The sequence below is a fragment of the Psittacula echo genome, assembly GCF_963264785.1.
Source record: "Psittacula echo genome assembly, chromosome: 9".
Taxonomy (NCBI): Eukaryota; Metazoa; Chordata; class Aves; order Psittaciformes; family Psittacidae; genus Psittacula; species Psittacula echo.
In genome coordinates this window covers 3,333,216-3,350,489 of record NC_137745.1, presented here as the reverse complement: position 1 = coordinate 3,350,489, position 17,274 = coordinate 3,333,216, and positions in this window count along the sequence as shown.

Here is a 17,274-nt window from a genome sequence, read left to right as displayed (position 1 = left end):
CATGTCAAACTTGATGAGATGCTGGATGAAGTGTTTCACTAAACTGACTCTAGAAATAGCTGTCTCTACACCACAAAGAGTATGTGTACTGTTCCATGTACATGGTATTTATAATGAGCATTTGTTTTCAAGGGATTTGCAATAGGACAGCAGATCTGCAAAGCTCAGTGCTGGTTTTCTTCCAGAGCTGTAGGTGGCTGATTGTTCATTTGGTGGACATATGCTTAGGGGTGGACTCATTGCATGTCTTTGAAAATCTCTTAGAGTTTTTTTTACCCAGCACATAGTTAAAGCTCCTTTCATTCCTCCTTTTCAGCTGTGTCTGATTCACTCATCTCAGTGGTGTTGCAGGATGAAATTTCAATCTGAGATAAAAGGATTAGATGAATCTTGCTTCTTTTTTTTTTTTTTTTTTCCCCAAAACCCCACAGTCTTTAATTCTCTTTTGCTGCAAAGTCACTGCAACAGAAGCAGCTTTTATCACCATGGGTAGCAAGCTGCTGTTCTACTTGGGATCTAAATTATACTGGGTTTTGTTAAGATGGCTGCCTGCTGGAACAGCTTCACAGGTTACAGTTTTGCATTCATATACTGCAAACCCAGCAAGTTCTCAGTTAAGTTTTCTGCTGAAACCTGTAGACTTTCATTACCTTTTGTAATTGAGACTCTCAGGAAGAGCTAACCTAATGCCCCCTAATATCACTGAATGATACCTGTGACCTTCAATGGATTTGAAGCTACTCAATGAATTTGACTAGCAACTGCAGAGGTGCCCTGCAAAGATGGAGAGATGCCAGCTCAATCACATTGATGAAGCAAAGTCTTATCATATGCTATGGATGAAGGCATGAGAAATGAGAGGTTTTTCATATGGTCAAAGGTATTACAAATGATAATTAATCTAAGCTAATCAAGAGTATTAAGTATCAATGACATCCAAAGAATGGGATTTCTAGATGTATCCATCATAGGAGAGTTTTCTGAAATGACCATTGTTTAATTTCAGCCCAATACACATTTGTCTAAATAAATTTGAACAGCATAGCTACTGATCAACATGGCAAGCAAGAACTCTCATACTTTGTAGGAGTCAAGGCCAGAGCTCAAGAGTGCTAGGAGGAATGGACTCACATTCCCAGCCTTCATAAATGTAGCACTGCCAGCTCTGCCTACTGGGAGCAGAGTGCACAAGCACCAACATCCCCTGCAGAAGAACTGCTTCCCTCCCATGGAAGGAAACATGTTTTCCTGGTGCAGTTGCTTAGTTTCAACAAAAACTATGCACTATATACAATAACTTAAACACATTGATGTGTATATATCTATAAAACTTTTCAGAGCAGTAGGCTTTGGCTTTCCTCGCTATGAAAGCCTTGCAAAAGGCTGTCCAAGGACACCATACACAGTCAGCAGTTTCCTTCAGCCAGACAATCAAGCTGCTTCCAGTCACTAAAGAGCTGAACATCTGTTACTTGGCAACTGGGGAGGCAATTTGGGAGTATATACCACCATTGCCACACTCTTCTTGCAAACCTGTCACAGCCCCAGCTACTTTGCAAAAGTAATCCTTTCCATAAATATGGAACGCTAATGTAACAAGATTATACATTTCCAGAAATAAATACTTTAGTTCAACCCTTCTCTAAGCTCTAGCTAAGGAAAATTTAGTGTATCATTTCCTACACAACCACTGGATACTTAATGCAACAACTGATCAGTCAAAAACTGTTTCTAGGTGAGAGACACAGCTTGGGTAAAACATTTTAGTACACATGAATTCTGCAACATTGCTCAACAATAAGCTGTTTGCTTTTACAGTTCACATAGACCACATATCTGCATGAAGTTTTGGCTCTGAGAAACTGCCAAGAATCTCAAAAGCCTGAAGTTATTCATATACATACATTACATAGAATCTCCATGTTAGATACTGATGGATTTAATTTAAGGATTGTCTCTGCTTTACCCTTTCTAGATACAACAGGTTATGATCTTGTGTTAATTTCTATATTTACTTTAGGCGCTTTGTTGTCAGTTTCCTTCATCCTTAGTCTTATGCATTTTGAATAGCACCTTTCTTAGTCCTCAGCTCATTATTTCTAGTGATTAGTGAGCATTGCAGTTGAAGACTCTACAAACAAAATCACAACTGGTTTGGCTCTCTTGCAAAAAAAGCATTCCATATTTACTTTGCACTGTGCAATTTTGATACCTTTTCTTCATGTGAAGAGGCACTGGAGATGTTCAGTCATTCAGGTGGACTGGTTTTGATCATCTTAACAGCTACAACTTGTTTTATACTTTCTTTAATGCTAGTTTTTATGACAGTTATTGTTCTGAAAGCAAAATATATTTTGCTGACATTTTTAGATGGCATTTTTGAAGCTTTCCTACAACTTGCCCAAGTAGTACATTTATACACTCTGAGGAGAGGTTTAAACCTCTTGAACATGTTCCCAGATGAAGCTTTTTAAAATAGCAACCTTTTTAAAATACATTGCTTTGTCATCAATGTCATCAATCAAAAACATCAACATGCTTCCTTGGAGTTCCATGATTCCTCATACTAACAGCTGCTTCCTGTGTGACTAACAGTTTGGCACGTTCAGACATTCAGATGTTGACTTGATAGGCAGGACAACTCACAGCCTTTCTTTTCCAAGTAGGACAGCTAGGTTTACATACTCTCTTCATCATCTACTTGGATAGAAAGATATTTATATTCACTTTCTATGGAAGAAAGAAGTATAACCAAATAAGCAATGACAGTAAGGAGCAAGACGAAACCCAAAGTATCTGCTCAACTATGTCAGGAATTTGAACAATAGATTTAACAACATATTTTAACTCTAGGGAAGGCTAACACAAGCAGACAAGTCTACTTTGAAAAAATGTATGTACAGCTTTGAGATATCAGTGCACCAAATCAGGAGGGCAGCTGTTTACACAGAACAATTGCTGCATAGGTTATCAGCTTGGGAAGAGAAGAACTAGGAAACATGCAGCCAACCCTAGCGGCTTAGATGGTTTTATTATTCTTCTGACTTTACTGCTATGAAACTATTCTGACTACAGCTTGGATTAGACAGGTAGGCTACTAAATCTAGTGCTATTTTGGCTTGAAATGAATACGAATGCAAATTTCCCATTCAAGTACGTGAGTAGCAGACCATATTTGCCACTGGCACCTACATGCTGCTGCTACACCTCCTCTCAGTTTTCCAGCATTCATATTCGCTATGTCTGGAATTTACATCTGCCTTCAACTGTATTCCCCAGCTGCAACTGAGAAGTATGGTCTTAGGTTGTATTTCCTCCAAGCAGACTTTGGGCCCAGGCACTTAAAGCATTTCTGAGACTTCCTGTCACAGACAAAGCAGTACATTCGCAATCCTACTTTCACATGTGAATCTGAAATTTGCACTTTGTGTTTAGTGTGAGTGGGAAAAAGAGGTGTCTGCAGTCTGCACTAAGTTGGGTGTAGAAATTCACCTGCCCATTGCAGGGGGGTGCTGGTACATTCTACATTTGCAGTCTAGGCTCAGTTATCTAACTGCACATTCAGGATAGTGATTACATCTCCTTCCAAGTCTCTCCAGCCAAGGCTGCTGCTGTTAAGGGAGAATGGTTTACTAAACAACATTCATGTTGTTAAAAATTCATAGAATATCCAACACAAACTCCCAAATGCTTCTGTGATACAGGCAGCTCTTCTTACTGTGGTAGCTCAGGATTTAACTTCCAGGTTGCAGTGGAGATGCTCCGCAGAAAGAAGTGCAAGTATCAACAGAGGCACTAAATATTCTCTAACAAGCGTTAACTTGTTTCCTTCAGTCTTCAGAAATTAATCCCTTCCATTTTGGAAGTGGAATCTTTCTAACTAAAAACCAGTGGTAACAACTGTAGTAAAATGAAAGCAAACTAGGATTACGAAAGTGTTTTATCAGTTTTTCTGCTGTCACCTTGAATCTTATTGCATAATTCCTTAAAGCCTTGTCTAGCATGCAAATGAATCTGGGGGATGATAGCTCACCATCAGTAATGCTTTGAGTCTTCTAAACACTTTATTAACAGTTAATGATTTCTAATTATGGTTTCTGTAGCAATTAAATTATTGGCTTCTTTTCAAGTATTAAATTAGGATTTTTTGCTTCTGTTCTCTGTGCTGACACACATTCGGCATATTGGTAGGTAGCCCGAGTACTGTAGTGGTGGCATTTATACATACAGAATGACTCCTGTAACCCAGCTGGGATGTACTGATGAAATGAAAGTATTAACTTTTGGAAAATGATCAGTATTGGCTTCATGTAAGACCCGCGACAAAGCAGGTCATTTAATGTGAAGTCAATTGCAATTTAAAATCTCAATGATTTGTTAAAAAAATCAATACTTCAAATAGCAAAGAAATCTTATTTGAGGACTTGGAAGAGCTATAAATGCTCCTTCCTATATTAGGATTGTGAGATGCAGCCACAACCACATTACTTTACACTTTAAGATTATAAAATAATCTTAAATAATGTTAGAATAGCTTAGCAATACACACACTATCACTGGGGTCTTTACATCAGCCTCAGCACTGCAAGTTATTAGATTTACTGCAGCATTTGCTGTATGAAATACCAACAGGAATTACAAGATGTCTGAAAGCTGATGGCACCGTGGTCGATATGCTGGACAGTGACCAAGTGATATGCTGGACAGAGACCAAGTGAACAAAGGTCCTTGGGGTCATAAGGCAAGTGAGCTGTCATTGATCAAGTACCCTTCTACCTAAGCAGAATTTGCATCTTGCATGTCATCTTACAAAGGAGACTGGCTAACCCTTTGTTGGTATCACTTCATTTTCAACAGCTCAGTGTACCAAGACATGAAGAGATGTCTTCATGTTGAGCTTAAAGGCCTGATTCTCAGGCAGCATGATCAGCCTACAGGAACTTTGGTTAAGGCCTCCAGTTAATTTAAAGTTACAGATTGGTTGAGCTTCAGACAACAAGCAGAAGTAAACTAAGGATCTAAATTGTACCAGGATGCACAGTCAAATTTCTTTGCTAGGTTTCCACTAAAGAAGTTTTAGAGAAGAAGAAAAGGTTGCTACAATCTGTCCCCTTATATCAAGAGAAGCAGCTCTAGTTTGAAGTGTTACAATACAATATGCTTTACCTAAAAAAAAACAATATTTGTGCTCTGGAAGAGCACAGTGTGCTATCTCTGATTGCCAGCCTCTTGCTGGTAAGAGCTACATGAAATGTTTATCTAAACCCACAAATAGCTAGAAACTTGTAATAAAGTAAAATAATCAGGCTAAATTCTCTCTGAGCTGGTATCTGGCATTCAAGACCTGGACTTGCACAGGTTTCAGATTAGACTTCATGCTCCATAAGCTCATAGTTACTGTACTATTTCCCATGTATTGCATCAGTGATCGAACAATTACATATGAGCAAGCCATTTCAACCAAACAAGAAAGCAGCCAAAGCCTTGCACCTATGTTTAATCTTCTGATATTCAGAAAGATTTTAAAAGGACAGTGTATTTTTCTACAGGTGTACAAGGCAAGGGCTTAGAAATAGATTATTTCTGTTTCTAATGCCTAACATTTTCTGCTTGTCACTGGAAATGAGATATCTAAACAGAGCAGTGCTGTCTTAACTCAGATGTGAACCAACCCAGAAAAGGTCCATTGAGTTCACTTGAAGTGGTCATCACTTGTGGGCTCACTGACCCTAGGATACTCCAGAGCACACTCAGAAATCACTCTGGATATAGAGCAGATCTCACCCAAATGGGAGTTAGAAGCTGTCAGTATCAAAGCCTGAGGCAGCAAATACTAAGTTGGGGTTTTTTTGAAGAAAAATAGAAGAGGCAAAGCAAGCAGGAGTATGAGATGTTTTATCCTGTCACCATTTAACAGAAACCAAGTATGGATAGGAACTTTCCACCCAGCACATATGCTTACACATATGGCCATCTCTTCATATGCACTCACATACCTATACATATCCATCCACATAAATATGGTGAGGTACAGTAAAAGAAAGAACCTTTTCAATGCCCTAGGGAGGAATTTGCCAAAGTGAGGCCAAGTATGACTGGGGCCAGCATTATTTAGTGAATCAAACAGGATGCTTCAGTGGTGTTGAGACAGCCAAGGATCCACTGCAAAAAAGATATGCACCGTGTCACTACTGACTTACAAAAACTTGTATTCCCACCACCAAACCCCCACCAGTAAAGTGTTTGGAAGGGAGTATCACAGAACCCTGAGCAAAGCGTCAATGGCACTTGACCACGCTGAGGAGTTTGCCAGCAGCCTTGCATTCTTCCCAGGTTAACTGGTTGCCTCTTTTCCCACCTGGGGCAGGGGGTGATAGCACATCAAAGTCACAATCACAAAGCACATTTCTGCTCCAACTCACAGGACTGCAACATGAGGATTGTGCTCTGTTCTCAGCATCCCTTTCTTACCACATTCACTTGCAAGCCTAAATTTTAGACTGAGTCTATCCAGGCCTCCTAAATGTGTGTAAGTGGTGGGGGTTTTGTAGACACTACCACATCAGTCCAGTTAGCTTCTTTAAGGAGCACCTCATGCCCTTGAGATGACAGCATCTTAGTAGTGAGAAACCATAATAATCTCAGTGGGAATACTTTCAGAACTGGATTGCAGCCATCACACATGCAATGGGGAGAGAAGGGGTTGGGGGGTTTGCCTCAGAGAGAGATCTGTATCTTGCGCCTTGTATTGATGAGGTTTTGAGAACCTGGAAACCTCTGAGTACTCTATAATTCATTTAAATGGGCAGAAAAGTAAAGAGGCACATGGGGAAAATGAAGGCCCTTTCCTGACACATATTAAAAGGGCTGAGCTCTTTATGTGTCATCAGGGAAACATTCATCGATTTCACAGAGATGAGCTGGGTAATAGAATTCTGAGCTTTTCAGTTGCAGCCACTAAGTCAACTGCAGGTCATTAATGTCAAAAAGAATCTTCGTGTTGCACTTGGACAGGGTACATGAAGCTTCCGTCACTACTACAGGTCTCATTTTGTATCACCTCTTCAAAAAGAGCCCAAACTACAATCTCCAGGATGGTCCCTGTAAGATTTGTGCTGGTATCAGGACCCCACCTAAAGCTATACCAGGAAATAGTTTGCTACAGGCCAAAGCCATCTATAGCAGGGCTCAAGTTAAAGGAGAAAGAGTTGTGTGACTCGGCTAATGATGTAAGTAACCTCGTACAGTGCCCTGGCATCCTGTTCTGCCACGTGAGAATCATCCAGCTTGCTATAGCAAGTACATATTTTAGTGGAACTTGCTGGATTTTCTAGCTATCTGTGTTTGGTATTAGACATAGTTTAAGAGAAATTAGTAAGTCTACCTAAATTCTAAGAAGTGGCTGGAGTCTCTGTGCAAGCATTTCAGGGCTTGTTTTATATCAAGAGTAGAAGGATGGGGCCAGATAACTACTTATCCCCTACAGTGGATGAGGTAGGGAGACTAGTCTCATTTGACTGCAAGTGAGCATGGTCAGTGATTTATGCAGGTTAGCCAGAATGTAAAGGGTGGCAAAATCTAAAGAAGTGTGTTCAGTAGAGATCAGGATGTCTCTGTGCCTTGAGGAGGGACCAGCAGTACCTGGATAATCTAAGAAAATATTATCGAAGTTATTCTTACAGTCTTTCAGCAATAGCTGTTGTCTGCTGATGACCTTCAGTGCTTTTCCACCCTCCCTGGCATCTTGAGAGAATGCTAATGTTCAGAGCATCCACCCTCACTTTATAGCTTCTCCTGACTTGTGACTCAAGTTTTCCACGCAGCAGCTTAACCCCATTAATTATTGTTCTGTCTTCAGACGAGTCCCTTCTCTACCAAGACACATACATGAAGCTTATAATGGCAGTAATCTGTGTCCCTGAGGTGAATTATCCTTTGACAGATTACAGACCTATAATTTCTTGTCATTCTCCAAGAATGGAAAGCTGAGGAGAGAGTTATATTGTATTGACTTTTAAGTGGACTTCAATACACAGATTCCACGCTCTCCACCGGAATTCTCAACCATGAATGGACATAGCACAAAACCAATCAGCCTTGCCATTTGCCTTGCTTCTAAGCTTAAAACAACCCATGCTACAAGGTAAGGTTCTAGAGAAGAAATCCTGGAAAATTCAAGCTGATTAGGTTCAATGTTGATTTGTCATCCCTAATGATTTTTTTTGAACAAAAATAACCACGGCTGTCCTTTCTGCCCAATGTAACACTTGAGGTGTCAATGGCTTCCTGATGGGACAGCGAATAGGGCAACTTCTTTATTATTTCACCCTCTTCTTGCAGAGGAATCCAGCTTAACAGGCTGTACACTGTTTTATAATGAACATGTAAATATTTGTACTGCCAAAGAGCTTTGAGCTTTGTTAGAGTGACATCCAGTGGCACATAAAGTGCTCTTGCTTGTTGCAGCACACAGCAGGTAAATCTCTGTCAACGTACTAATAGCTTCAGGTGATCATGAACAGAGATGCTTCTAAGTAACAGGCAGCAGAAGGAAAAGCAGCAGCTGAAGTCTCCAGCCTGGGGTGCCTGCAGCAGGCTGTGTAAGTGGATTTCTAACAGATCTGTGTAAGTGACCTGCTGGTGTTGAGACAAGCAGAGCACTCCCCTTGGTTATGGAATCTGTGGATGCCTGGAACATCTGGATCTGGTTCCCACCTCTGAGAATCCCAGTAGGCTGGGTTCAAAGGCCCCTTTAAGACAGTATCCCACAAAGTTCCCATCTGTCTGCATGTACGAAACAAGTGCTGGGAACTGCAGAATTAACACCTGAGAAAACATTGTCTCTTCTAGCACAGCTCTTTCAATCCAGCTGCTCTGACATAAAAGACATGAAAACCTCAAGAACAGATCCCTGGACACATCTTTTCCCAAGTTCTGCCCAAAGGGACCCAACAGGGAAATCAAGGGTAGACTTGAAGGATGGTTCCATGCTGCAGGAAAAACTGCCAATACCAATATTGGCCAAGCCAGTATTTACTGGGGGAAGACAAATCCAAGGTAGGAGGCACATGTCAGAAAGGAGGCATCACACTGACTTGGACAAGTTTTTCCGGTCCAATAGGAATTACAGCCTGTACCACTGCCCACTTCTTCTGCATGCTCATGTTTAAGATTTATTCATTGCTTTACTAAGCATATCTGAACAGACATGCCCCATCTCTCTGCCAATTTCAACAGTCCATCATGTTTAAACATCCTCTGTACTGCAGGATAGCAGAACCATGCTCTGTCCAGCAAATATTCCATATTTGAAACACACACTGCATTGATATGGAGAATATACTCCCACCCAAGTCCAGACCCCTGGTGTAAACTGGTGGCCCAATGAACAACAAAAAGAGGACAGCAAAGGAGTATCTGGCTCAGTACGTGAGACTGGCAGAGGTGATCTCATGTTCATCTATGGCCAGCTCTTCTGATGTTGGTAACTAACTTCTCCCGTTGAGAAGGCATCAAATCACAGAGGAAACTACATCCTTCCTGGGCTTAGGGGGACATTTTCCTCCTAGCTTGGTCTCCAAACCCTCTGACAGCATTTTTGCCAGGCAGCTGGAGAAACCAAGGCAAGTCCTGTACCTCAGGGGCCAGGGTCAAGGCCATGCTAGAAAATGAGATGAAGCAAATCCAATTGCACCTTGGCAGCAGCTGGAGACTCAGTCTACCATAGCAGAGGGCTGATACATGGCTGAACTGTGTGGTGCTGCTGAGGAACCGATTCCTAATGCAATTAATTGTGTGGGGAGGAGAGGAGAAGTGTGCACGAGGTGAGCCCTGGGCCAAGCGAGTGTGTGTCAGGCAGGGGGGAACTGGTGCATTTTGAGCACCAACTTTTCCAAGAAAGAAGCCTCAGGAGTGGAAATACAGTTTGTGTCCTAAGTGGCAAGACAACCCCCTGAGAAACAACAGCATAACAGGCCAATGTATTTCTCTCCTTCCTCCTTCTCCACACTGTTATGGGCACAATGGGATCTGAGGGTGTAGAAAAGCTATTAGGGGCTGATAGAACTATCATAGAGTCTTTTAGGTTGGAAGAGACCTTTAAGATCATCAAGTCCTGTCATTTGTTCCTTGGGAGCAGAGCCCAGCCCCCTCCTGGCTCCATCCTCCTCTCAGGCAGTTGTAGGGAGCGATCAGGTCCCCCCTGAGCCTTCTCTTCTCCAGACTAAACCTCCCCAGGTCCCTCAGCTGTTCCTCATCACACTTGCACTCCAGGCTCTGCACCAGCTCCATTGCCCTTCTCTGGGCCTGCTCCACCAGCTCAATGTCTCTTGTAGTGAGGGGCCCAGAACTGAACACAAGATTCAAGGCACTTGGAAGTATCCCAGAAACTCTGAGGGTCCAGGCTCAGTTTTTAATCAGGTGTTTCAAAGAGCTCATAAGTTAGTGCTGAAGGCCCTCCATAGAGCACCAGTTGCACAGCTGCTTGAATGAGAAACCTCCCACAAGATTCTGTGGTCGCAGTTTGAATTGGTCCTTGCTTGACTTTGAGCCATGCCCTGCCCAACCTCGGCTGCCTTTTTCCTTTCAGACAGCTCCTTTCCAGGTCTGTTCTCAAAGAGTAGGTAGACATACTGAAGGCTTTGCTTTATATGCCTACACATGCACGCACAATTAAAGGCATATCTGAACCTTGCTGCCTGTCACTTATCAAGTACATCTCATCACCTCCCATCGGTACACAAAACTGTGCTTACAGCTACTAATTACACCTTCTTCTAATTTAATAGGAGGTTTGCTTCAACCTCCTATTCCTGGAATTCTCCAATTCCCAGGCACTCAGTGAAGCATCCAGGAATCAGCTGTGGTTGAGCATTAGCTGACAGCAGGGACATTTCAGTTGTGTAGGCTGTATGTTCTGAGATCTTCTCCAGAAATATTTGGCAGGATTCAGAGAGAGAACAAATAATATGAGGGCTAAACCAGTTAAATTTGGAATGAAGCTGTTTCGTCTGGGTGAGATGGCTGTTGGGGGCTGAGAGCAGCATGTTGTGGGTTGTCGTTATTTCTTATACCACACATTATTTACCATCATTTCAAACATCTAGACCATTGAAATCTCACTGACAACTCTTAACACCACAATGGCAGCTTCAGCAGGAACCTCTGGGGATATTTCATGAGAACTCATAGCTTCTCTGTAAAGGCTATAAATACATTTTTCACATGAGAAATTGGGTCTAAGGAAACCTCTCGACCCCATGTTTCCTGGCTTAGATGCTGAGCCGTGGGTACAAACTGATTTTAGTGGCATGTGCTGCCACCTAATGATACAGGAACCAGGTCTCTCGACAAAAGGAGTCGGAACTGCACCAAAAAAGGTGCAACTGCAGAAAGGACTCACAAATCCAATCACCTCCTTGCATTTCAAATACATGTGAAGAGTTCGGAAAAACTGCTGAAGGGCTTGGCCGCTGCTCGCCTGCTGCAGACAGCAGCAGCACAGGGGCTTTTTTATACAACCCAGAGGTTCATCCGTTCATCAGCTTTAGGCCGATTCTGCCAAAAGATGTCCCCACTGCCCTACAGAAATGCTGTTAGAAGGCGTGTTCCAAGAGCACCAGCAGCCAAGGAGGATGCAGTTACCTACACGGAAACCTACACACCCCGAGAAAGGAAACCTTCCCCAGAGAACGCCTCCGCATCCCTGCGCAGCCCAGCAGACACTGCAAAGAGCACAAGCTGTTTGCTCTGATTTCAGAAAGGGAAGGTTCAGCTGGGGGAAACTCAATTTTTAAGTCAGATTTCATTATTTTATCCCTTAATTCCAGCTTAACAGAGAGAAATAGCATTTCTGTTTCAGGTAACTGCATGTCAATGAAGAAAAGCAGCTGCTGCAAGAAGTCAGCATTCCAGTGAGCAAAGAGCACTATATTCACTGGGTTCCAGTATTCCTCAGACACTTCCATTAGTCCATGAAGTTACCACAGTAGCTACTACTCAGTAACTCATCCAGAGGTGCAGTACAAAACTTACTGCCCCTAATGCTGCACCCTCACTCCATCCTGTCTGCCTATTATTTCCCAATACACAGCTAACAGCACAGCTTCCGGCACAGAACTGACTTTTACAGCATTTGATATTTTCATACAAAACCCCAAAACTCTGTAAAAATGCAGGTAAATTAAACTCCTTCAGCTGAATAGATAAAGCATGCATTGGCTTACAACAGGACCACACCAGAACCCATGCTACAGTTCCCAATGAGAACATCTACTGAAAAAATGCTTTAATTCCAAATAATTTTAAACTATCTGACTTGAATGATCTAAAAAATGAGGGTTTTTAACTAACAACAGCACTGCAATACATGGAGCAGCCTCACAACTTAAACTGACCATGGGTTGGTCTAAATCCAGCAACAGCTTCGCCAACTCAGATCATAACACACAAAGGCCTCCAACACAATCCAACAATACATGAAACCCACAAATTCCAGCAGTTACAGTGCTAGAAATCTAGTTCAGACAGAACTTCATCATCCACCCCACTCTTCACAGTCCCTACCTGCTGCTTGCTTGAGGCAGGTAGCAGAGGTCACTACATTCAGGAGATAATGCCAGGAGAGAGCTAACAACTGTCCATGACAACATTCCCACAAGACTTCCTTCCAGCTTCTTCATAAAGCCAGCTTCTCCCTACCTTCCCTTATATCACATCACAGCGCTTTCCTTCCCCACCCATGGTCACCATGTGCTGTCACTTACTTTTAATGAATCCAACCAACCAACAGCCTCCATCACCACGGTTCTCTCACTGTGCAGAAGCAGAGCCTGTATAGTGAATTGTGCTGAGGAAGAAGTGCAGGTGTGCAGGAGGGGAGGGAGAAGTGGTACCTACACAAGCAGGAGGCCCAAAAGCTTGGGAGAAGTCTGTGCCACAAGAACCCAATAAGATTGCCGTGAAGGCTGAGCCAAAAGCTTGACAAAAAAACAGAGACTTTTAAACATAACCTGGGCTAGTCTTCTGGAAAGAATAGCTAAAAATAAGCTATGTAACTGTCACTTGCAATATATTGTGTTTTCATCCCTGCAGACAACACAGAGATTAGTTGTCCTTTGCTTCTCTTAGTAGCCTGTTCTTCTCTTAATTTCTGCTTATGACTAGCTTCTCTGGGGAACCTGTGCCAGCACCTCACCACCCTCACAGGGAAGAGCTTCTGCCTAAGAGCTCATCTCAGTCTCTCCTCTGGCAGGTTAAAGCCATTCCCCCTTGTCCTGTCCATACCTGTTCTTGTCCCAAGCCCCTCTCCAGGTTTCCTGCAGCCCCTTTAGGCACTGGAGCTGCTCTAAGGTCTCCCCTTCAGGAGCCTTCTCTTCTCCAGGCTGCCCCAGCCCAGCTCTCTCAGCCTGGCTCCAGAGCAGAGCTGCTCCAGAGCAGAGCTGCTCCAGCCCTCGCAGCATCTCCACAGCCTCCGCTTTGTGACCTCATGGGCGATTCCACTTCTCACGTGTTGCATGTGGGTGCCGGGGCTGCTGATCGGCAGAGCACAGCTGAACACAGGACTTCCCACACCCAACTTGGCCCTGCAGGTGTCTGCCTGAATAGCTGCAGTTTGCCCTTTTGAACATGGCATGCCTTAACTGCAGACAGTCTTTAGCCCTTGGGGAAGAGGAGAGGAATGATTCATCTGTGTATACCATGATAAACAAGCAGGTGTTTTAATTTAAGTAAAAAGAGATCAGCCAGAATTCTTCGTGTTCCTTATGAGATTATTTACTATAACATTAAAGAGAAGCTGCTCTGCCTCTTCTATAGTGCTGTAGTAAGTGCCAGGAGTGGGTAGTGGAGTTGGCTGATGGACTATTATGAACAGCAAGCTGATAGAAATAGAAAGCATACCCTGATATTTTGTCACTAGCCATTTATAGCAAGGAACTCCTGGCTATCCTTAGCTTCTCTTGTTTAACTGGAATACCTCAGTAAAGAGTAAGGACTCTTGTTTTAAAAGCCATGGACCTCATCACAATAGAGGAGGACCCTCTCCATCAGCATCTTGTAAGAAACAGGGGCCCGGTTGAGGCTTCCAGCATGTGTTTAGTGGCATCAGAAACAATTGCTGGGAAGATTTTTCTCAGAGAGCAGAGATGAACAGATGAAGGAACTGATCCTTTAAAAACTAAAGTATGTAAGGAAAGATGTGTACAACTGTTCCCACTCAGCACACCACAGCCAGGCGTGGGTCGGGCAGGGGAAGGAGAGGGGTGGCAGGGCTGACTCTTCCATGGAAACATGGATTTATATTAACTAACAGTGACATGAAATTGTGAGATCAGGCAACTTTCATTTGTTTCAGCGCCAGATTTACTGGACAAGCTCAAAGAAGTTGATGAATCTTCTCTTGTTTCTAAGTTCCCCATTTACAGCCACAAGTCTGCCCTAACAGGGTGCTTGTGAGTATTTAATCTGTTAGATGAGGGTCACGTAAAATACATAAACTAAAATACACAGACTGGGGTTTGCCCATTTCCTTTAATCTTTGAAAATAAGTAAGTAGAGGAAATCTTGTGCCCTTCAAAACAGGATCTTTCTTGATGTAAAACGTTACATAAACCTTAGTGGTTGTTCATTTTTATTGTACTATTTGTAATAATACTGCAGAGAGTTCAGAAAAGGGCCATGCTGCTTCTAACTGCATAAAAAAAAATCATGATAGAGTTGGGGTTTGCATTTTCCCCTTCATATTGTTCCCCCACCTCCGCAGTGAGCCACCGATGCTATCAGGAAATGTCCCCTCCCACCCCTCCCCACAAAAGAAAAAGAAGTTTTTCAAAATCAGTAAAGTGTTAAACAGGGCAGATAGATATTAAATGGACACATTTACAAGCACAGCACATTAGTAATACTGTGTAATACTTTAGACCATGCCAAACCATATGTATGTGTATAAAGCTACAGGTGAGATGGTTCATAGCAGCAGAAGAGGAAGCATGTTCCATACAAAGCACATAGTTCCTGGGGAGATCCTTGGATGAGCACAGCAGTTCACAGTACACTGATAAGTCGACATGCACGAGCCCCAGCAATGTGTGTGGAGTCAAAGGGCAATGCTGACCTGTCTGGGACTTTGATTTTGTGCCTGATGGATGGCCAGGAGTGGTGTGGGTTCCACCTCCGGGCACACTGTACTGCACACAGTCATGACGTGAGTCCCAACAGCTGAGGGTAACTCCACTGAGATCCAGGCCCAGTGTAACCTGACAGTGCATCTACATCCACACAGCCTTCACTGGTAAGAAAACATGTTGACATTTCCTCTGGGAGGGAGCATAACCCATCCCAAGGTCCATAGGTGGCTTTGGGTCCTCAGTACTGCAACACAGATGGGTGGAGACAGAGACCAGAAAGGGACACTGGGTCAGAAATACTTACAACTTCCTAGGGCTTCCAAAACTGTTAATTCCTAGGTTTTGGAGCAGGCATTGAGTCAATGTCAACATGTAGCTTTCAGCTGCTTCATTGTACAAAACTCAATCTGTGGTTTCAGTTCTGGGAACATTCCTCTTGCAGCAGTCCCATTTTCCAGTGGGACCGTGGTAACCCCAGTTGCGGATCCCCAGCTGAAGGCTCCCTCTGAGGGAGGCCAGCAGTCCTAGGTGACAGCTCGGTACCTTCACAAAGGCAGGCTCCTTCAAAGTGTCCTTTCTGGAACACACAAGGATGGAGCATGCCAAGGTGAGCAGGACTTAAAACATTTCAAGTTGAATCCTGGTAGAGAAGTTCAGTCTGAGACTTCCACCTTAGCACACAACAAATACAGAGAAGGTAAAATAAAATCAGATCGGTGACTTTTAATGATGTGATTTGAGACAAAGTGATTCTATGAAAATGCTTTTTTAAGACATAAAATCTCAGAGAAGTGCTGACCACAGGTACAGTTCTGGGCAATCCTGGGACGTCCTTAATGACTTGTAGTGAAGCAGTTTCCTCTGCCAGAGGCCAGGAGCCACTTCTCTTCCTAATAATTCCAGATGATGGTATCTGAGCTTTGCTGGTTTGGAATCGCAGAGAAGAGAGCAGGCTGCATGTCATTTCTTCTGAGTGAGGCTGTTGCTTTTCTCTCCCCAGCAGGTACTGTGCAGGGTAGTACAGTGTTCCTCCACAGGTTCTCACACAACCATTAAACAAAAAACCACAAGGAAAAGAGGGTGTCCAGAACAAATAATAGCGTTTGGAGTATAGGCAGGGAAAAATAACTAACCCAAGAGGTAGAGATTTTGAACTGGGACTAGCATGTGCATACCTCATGGTAACCACCATCCATCAGCTACATTCACATACAAAATCTGTTTTAAATCAGAGGGAGCAGGTTCATTCAATTGATAGAATAAAAAGACCTGATACCACAAACGCAATACTGCTCCCTCTGTGAAACAGAGATCGCAACATCCCTGTCTTCATTCCTTCATCTGCACCATAGATAAATTACCCCCCGGAATCCTTGTAGAGATTAAGGACCAGATTTCAGCAGCCTTTCACCAGTTAAGCTCCTATCCTGACTCGGTGCAAGCCTCAATACCATGCTGGGTAGAATAATCAGTGCCTAATCTGATAGGATCTAGAAAGTACCTTGAAGATGAGAAAAGCTGTGTAGCGCTGCACACTGTCATTACAGCACTCTTGGTTTCATTTGAGGGGAATGAGCAGATGTCCAGGCAGACAGACTGGCAAACTACAGATAAAGAGACACAAAGGCTCTAAACCTGCTCCTTTTTTTTTCCTCAGCACACCTCCACATATATCTCCTCTTGTACAAGCATAGACAGACACATTTCACTTCAGGGGATGGGGAGTGTCAGCCAAAATGAAGTCCTGGTACCCAGACACAAAGGCAAATGCAAAGTTTCAGAGGTCTCCTGGAGCAGTACACAGCATCCCAGAGACCTTACAAGAGCAGCAAAATTTGTATCTCTTAAGAAATATTCTATCCAATCTCCAGAAATAACAGTGACTTGGAAGTGGGCCCATTCCAGCACAGTTTTAGACCTGCTGAAGCACATGGGGGGTGGAGGGAAGGCCGGAAGAGCAGCTGAGGCGGTGCTTCTTATCGGCTTCCCAACATTCACCCTGGAAGCAGAACTGTGGCAGCTGCAAATGTGCCTTCCCAGCCCAGGGGACAGCAGCTGAACCCACACAGCACGACACCCCTGCACTGGAGGGGCTCCCTCGAACTCCCATGGGTGCAGCCCACCTCCAGACAGCAGTATGAACCCCAGC